The sequence below is a fragment of the Gossypium hirsutum genome, chromosome D09 (genome assembly GCF_007990345.1).
Source record: "Gossypium hirsutum isolate 1008001.06 chromosome D09, Gossypium_hirsutum_v2.1, whole genome shotgun sequence".
Lineage (NCBI taxonomy): Eukaryota > Viridiplantae > Streptophyta > Magnoliopsida > Malvales > Malvaceae > Gossypium > Gossypium hirsutum.
In genome coordinates this window covers 4,724,756-4,731,645 of record NC_053445.1, presented here as the reverse complement: position 1 = coordinate 4,731,645, position 6,890 = coordinate 4,724,756, and positions in this window count along the sequence as shown.

Sequence of the window (6,890 nt, the reverse complement as noted above, 5' to 3'; positions counted from 1 at the left end):
CTAGCTAAATAAATATAAATAAAATTCTTCAGTATACTAGAACTCTAATTAATCTAAACAAGAAGTAGTTTTAAACTAAACTTTCTTGTTGACATAAAACTCCTAAATAACTTAAACTACTTAATAATTATTAAAAATTTAAAATAATAAAATAATAAAATAACAAAAGCTGATAAATACAATATTGGGCTCATATATAATGAAAATTACCATATATGATTTAATCTCGAATTAAAAGCCTGAAACTCGTAATTTCCATCCTAATCTCATCTAGAAATTTTGCTCACATAGTCTTCCCTAAAACGGTCATAACACGAAGTCCCAGACTCAAAATCGAGCAATTCAAAGTGTTTTTCGAAGCTAAGAGATAGAGTTTCGAACCCCATGAAGACATCTCAATCCAGAAATGCCAGGACCCATCCAAAAAGTCGTCACAAGTTTGATTATTTCCCAAGCTTTGAAATCGGTAGTTTTGGTGAATGGAATTTAATAAATTTCACCTCATCCGTGCATGTATCATTCCCCTTTTCGTCAAAAAGGTTCATCATTGAATCTTGTATTTGTGTGAATCTTGGTTTGATCTTAGCCTTTAACATTGTCATTGGGCCTTGAGGTAATGTGAGCCCATCACGCCCATAGGTCTGAAATTGGTCCTTTAGACTCGCATCAGTCCCCCCATCATTAAGAAGATTCATCCCCGAAACTTTAGCTCCACACAAAGAAAAGGGATTAGAACAAATAATAGTAAAATGAAAAAAATAGTTACCTAAACTTTCTTGTGCAGCAAAACTATCTCCAGGATTAAAGATATGATTTTGATCTCCTAAATGAGTATGGATCATGTATCTCTCGTTAAAAAACAAACCATCAACACTAAATAAAGAAATATTAGGCACATGAGTGTTCAAGTAAAAAATAACCTATAACTTTCTTTGAATATACATGGTCATCCTTAAGAATTTCGAACGATGAGTCAAGAATTTCACATAATTATAAAAATCAAGAATATTAAGATTATGTAAAAAGTCATCGTTAAAGGTCAAGATAGAAAATTTTGTTGCAAGATAAAATAATTTGTTGTAAGAGGAAATAAACCTATAAAAACCTATCTATTGCAACAAAATTACTATTTTTAACCTTTACAAATCTAGATAAACCCATAAAATCAATTGAACTTTTAGACAAAGGTTTAATAAAATTTTACCAATGAGAAAGCATGTTGTAAGGAAAAAAAAGTAGCATGCTTATGAAAAACATTTATTGTATGCATTCTTAAATCAATTTCTAATGTTTCCTTACATTTCTTACCCTGTAGAACTTGTGGAGAATTGTTAATGTTCAACTTGCCTCTTTCCCCACAAGTGAAAGTGTCGATTGATGGTAAAGTAATATAATTGGAAGTCCGTCAATGGATCCTTAAAATCTTGTAACAAGGAAACACCACTAAAAAAATTCGAGTTATGGTTAGTTAAAATATAATCATTCCTCACTTTTGCATGAATATTTTCTTGTTTTTCATTTTCTTTTCCTACTTGAAAACTCTCCAATTTCACCTCAAATGTATTTTCACTCACCAAAAGTTGACCATCAAGTAGACTTTTATCACTCAATGTCACTTTTCTCACTATCTTTTCAATTTTTTCTTCCTTACTTCCAATATCCCCCTCACAATTACTATGAATATTAAATTCAGTAAAATATACTCAGTAAGAGAACATGACGTTTCAATCTCATCTAACTCCATAGATTCGAGTTTTATCAACACAAATCTCGTGTTGGCACAACCACGACTATAATGCCCACGCCCTTTGCACGTAAAACATTTAATGTCATGAGCACTTTGTGGTTTTGGTAAAAAATTAGTAGAAGGGGACTGCTTAGAAGTTGTAGAAGAGGGTTTTGTAGGAGCCCCACTTTTCCACTCAAAAGGTTTAGTCTCATCATGTTTTGGCAGCAATTTATTAGTAGCATAATGAGGTTTTAAATTCTTGAAAGTAGAATTAAAACTCGTACCTCTATAATATTGTGACGCACCAAATGGATGAGATTGATGTTGTTGAAATTGCTGCTCAATCTCAATTGCTGCTCAATCCTAATTGCCTTGTGTAATACCTCCTTAAGATGAATTTAGGTTTGAAGATTAAAAGCATTAGCTTTTGAAACGTTCAAGCCATCTACAAATCACACCATGGTAGTCTCTTCATATTCTCGCTTGTTTTCTCTTTGCATAAGTATCTCCATCTGCTTAAGGTACTCATCAACAGATTGATTACTTTGAACAAGGTGTCGAAGTTTCATTTTGACCTCTCTGTAGTAATGAGAAGAAACGTAACACTTTTGCATCACTTGCTTCAACTAGTCTCATGTTTCAATTACTCTTTCATAGTTTTTTTTATGATCAATTCCAAGTTAAATCCACCAATTCAACCCATAATCTGAAAATCCAAGGGTCGCCAATGGGGCTTTTTCCTCTTCTCGACATTTATAGTAATGAAACATAAGTTCAATTTTTTATTCCCACTCACAATATGCCTTGGGATCATACTTCCCTCAAAATGCTGGAATCTTGAAATTTGGTTTAGCTAAAAAATGTTACCCACGGTCATTATTAACCAAAGTATCATCATTTGCAAAAGAGACACGCCGAGCATTATTTGCACGAGGACAAGTTTGATCAACCTTATCTCCCCAAGTATGATTCTGACGCTTAATTTTGGTACTTAGTGATTCCAAATTTTTGCTGATCGTGTCTAGAATAGTGTCACGTTGCTGATCTTGAGCATTTGAACCTTTTTATCCCTTTTCAACTTCTTAATCATAGTATTGTGAATCACTACGAAAGCACGAAAAGAACACAAAACTCAAGAAAAGAAAAATTAAGCAAACTTCACTGTTATGCACTCAGAAATAAAAATTAAATTCTCAATGAGGTAAGAATTAATCTGGTGAGTCTTTTTAAAGTGTTTATATCAACTAATTAGAATGTATTAGAATCAAACTAACAAAGCAAACCTATTGGTACTAGGAATCTAAAATTGGCTAGACACCAAAGACTTGTATTGCGCGGAGGAAGGAATGTGCAATGTGCTTTAACCTACTAATACAAGAGACAATAAAGTGTTAGAATACATAAAGAAATAATAAAAATGAAAAACAAAGGAAAATCTAAGGCAAAGAGTCAATGAAAATTGTTGAAACCCGAAAACCCAAAAAATTGTGTAGCATTTTGACAAATTTTGTTCGGGGTGTTCCTGATTTCCAAAAATCATGAAATATAAATTGGAGCCTCTTCAAATAATGTAGATCTAATCTGGAAAGCTTTGGCACCAAATTCACCCCACAGAATATTTTTAATATTTATTATTTTTTTCATATTTTCTTTTTTCTATACTTTTTTGATCACTTTTTTTTGTCAAAAATATATTTTTATATTCTAAAATAGTGCCAAGAAATAGTATGTAAAATTTTAGATAATTTGAAAAATGTTTACCTACTAAAAATTTTTTTTTTTCAAAAACTGTCTAGGTAAAAAAACCGTTTTGATGCTATTTGCTAGAAATTAATTTTATAAGAACTCAAAGAACACCTAAAACACCCAAATCTGATACTAAATGCTACGAATGAGTGCAGATTGACGCGAAAGCAGATCGTACAGTTTGTTCAAGTCACGATTTTGACATAGGGCTTTAGACATTCGGAAAGAAATTTGGATTTTGACACAACCTGAAACACAATCAAAGCCATGTCAAACAAGACAAATAAAAATAAATAAATAACTAAGACATATAAATAAAATAATAAATCAAAGATTGCAACAATAAGGAAGAAAATAAAGGAGATAGATGAAAAAGATAGAACGTGATATGTAGAAGTCCTAAGAAGCCTTGGAAACGCGAAGAATCCACAACCCCCGTCAAGTGGTTTTAAAAGAAAATTTTTGAAGATGACCCCATAATCTAAAAGATTGTTAAAACTCTTCTAAAAGAAACTCAAGAACTGGAACGAAACATGAAAAATCCACAACCCCCTTCAAGTGGTTCTAATTTCCCCTCCAAGATAGAAACCTTTGCAAGAAAATGTTTGAAGATGACCCCATAATATAAAAGGCTTATATATAATAGAAAATGTCTGGAAAAGAAAGGCACAAAGAGAATTTGAATAATAATAAATTGATTGATTTGTTTACAATGTAAAGGCTTATATATAAGCTATCCAAATAAAAATAAATAGAACTCTTAAGTATACTAGAACTCTAATTAATCTAAACAAGAAGTAATTTTAAACTAAACTTTCTTGTTGACATAAAACTCCTAAATAACTTAAACTACTTAATAATTATTAAAAATTTAAAATAATAAACTTGAATTAAAAGCTCGAAACTCGTAATTTTTGTCATAGTCTCGTCTAGAAATTCTGCTTGCGCAGTGTTTACTAAAATAGTCATAGCTTGAGCTCTAGAATTCGAAATCGAATGATTCAAAGTGCATTTTGAATCTAAGAGATATAACTTTAAACTCCATGCAGACATATCAATCTAGAAATGTTAGGATCCTATCCAATAAGTCATCGCATATATTTTGATTTCCTAAGCTTGGAAATTGGCAGGTTCGGTGAACGGAATTTAATAAATTTCACCCCATCCGTGCATGTATCATTCTCCCTTTCCTCAAAAAGATTTATCCTCAAATATTTTATTTGATTGAATCATCATTTGATTTGCTTAACCTTTGACGTTTTTGTTGGGCCTTGAGATAATGTGAGCCCATCACATCCATGGGCCTGAAATTGGGCCTTGAGACTTGCATAAAAATGATAGGGTTAAGGAATGCAAGAAAGAGCATAAGTCAGTGGTTAGAGAATACAAACCACCAATTTCATATTCGGCAAAATTGAAGAAAAACTCCATGAATGAACAATATGGTAAATTTCTTGAACTTATAAGAAATTTTTATACTAACTTACCATTTTTTAAAGCCCTTTCTTAAATGATGAAGTATATAAAAATTTTAAAAGAGATGTTGACAAATAAAAGGAAGTTAGACAAACTATCCACTGTAGAGCTCAATAAGGAGTTCTCGACCATTCTCCAAAACAAACTACCTACCAAGCTTAAAGATCTGGGGAGTTTTACTATCCCTTGTTTTATTGGTAGCTTAAATGTTGAAAAAAATTTGGCTGATTTGTGTCCTAGTATAAATCTAATGTCTTATATAAATCTAATATCTTATAAAATGTTCAATTAGCTAAAAGATCAATTAAGTATCCTAGGGGTATTATTAAGGATGAGCTTGTTAAAGCAGATAAATTCATATTCCCTATTGATTTTGTTATATTGGACATGGACGAGGATATTGAGGTACCCATGATCTTAGGTCGACCCATTTTGGCCATTCCTAGAACTGTTATTGATGTGAGTGATGGTGAACTTGTGCTAAGAGTAGGTGATGAAGAGGTTACTCTTCAAGCACATAATGTTGTGAGAGTTTCTAGTGAGTGAGATGATACTTATCATTTTGTTTATGTTAGTAATCATACAACTCAATAGTATTTGTAGGAAACCAATCATTAAGACGTGTTAGAACCATATAATTTTCAAGGTAATAAAATCAAGGGACAAGTGAAGAGAGAATGGTGCAGTTCGATGAATTACATGACTGGTGATCAAAGGCTGATGAGAACTAGAGAACACAAAAAAAAGTAATAAAGAAACATCATGGTGTGCATGTAAAGATGACGAGCCAATTCAAAGTTGGAGACAAAGTATTGCTGGACAATCTATATCCACGAATGTTCCCTGAAGAGCTAAAATCAAGATGGTCAAATTCATTTGTGGTACGAAAAGTATTCCCATATGAAACCACTGAGGTAACACACCTTGATTACGACACATTCAAGGTAAACTATCATCATCTCAAACTTTATTTTGCTGGTGATACTGATAACGAGAGAGAGGAGCCTGACTCAAAAGTCCAACTTAACCGTAAACTTGAAAAGGGAAGTTGAGCTTAGACTTTTAACAAGTGCTTCACGGAAGCAACTCGAGTGTTATTATTATTTTATTTTCATTTAAATTTTTTGCATGCTTGGTTTCTTATTTACCTAACTTTTGTTTTTATTAATTAAAAAACCAAAAAAAATAAAGTGCCACACAGTCTGGGGTAGACACACGACCTAGAGACACACCGTATGACCCACTCACCCTTGACAAGGCCGTAGGAGAAGTGAACAATTAACCCCACACGACTTGAATGAATCCACACGGTTGTGTGGTACACACGGACGTGTCATAGACTGAGTGGATTCACACGGCTTGGCGACATGGTTGTGTGGTGTACATAGCCTGGTGACATGGTTGTGTGCTGCACATAGCCTAGACACACGGGTGTGTCCTAGGCCATGTGAACACTGGAGTAATTTTTAAAAGTTTTTAATAGCCCATAGAACTTCGGAGAGATACACAGCCTGGACACACGACCATGTAACCGTTTTTTTTAAAGCTAGTTTTTTTCCTTCCTACCCTATTTCACCAAATCCAAACCCTAACAGCTACTCTATCTTCGCCGTAGTCAGGCACCTAAAAGTCCCCCAAACTATCTTTTACTTTTATTGTTAGTTTTTTTATTTGTCGAACTTATATGTTTTATTTTATTTTTTATGCACTTTATTATTATTATTTTTTTGACTGTTTTTCTATTTTGTTACCTCTTTATCTTATTTTGTTTTTGTCAATCTTCTTATTAGTTTGCTCGAAACCATGTAATAAATTTAGGATCTCCTACAATTCTAAATTTCAATATTCGAACAAAATCATCCAAATTCACGACTGTTTTAATTCTTTTACTCACTTATGATATTTTGCTTATTATATTTATATTTGTTTGTACATTAAG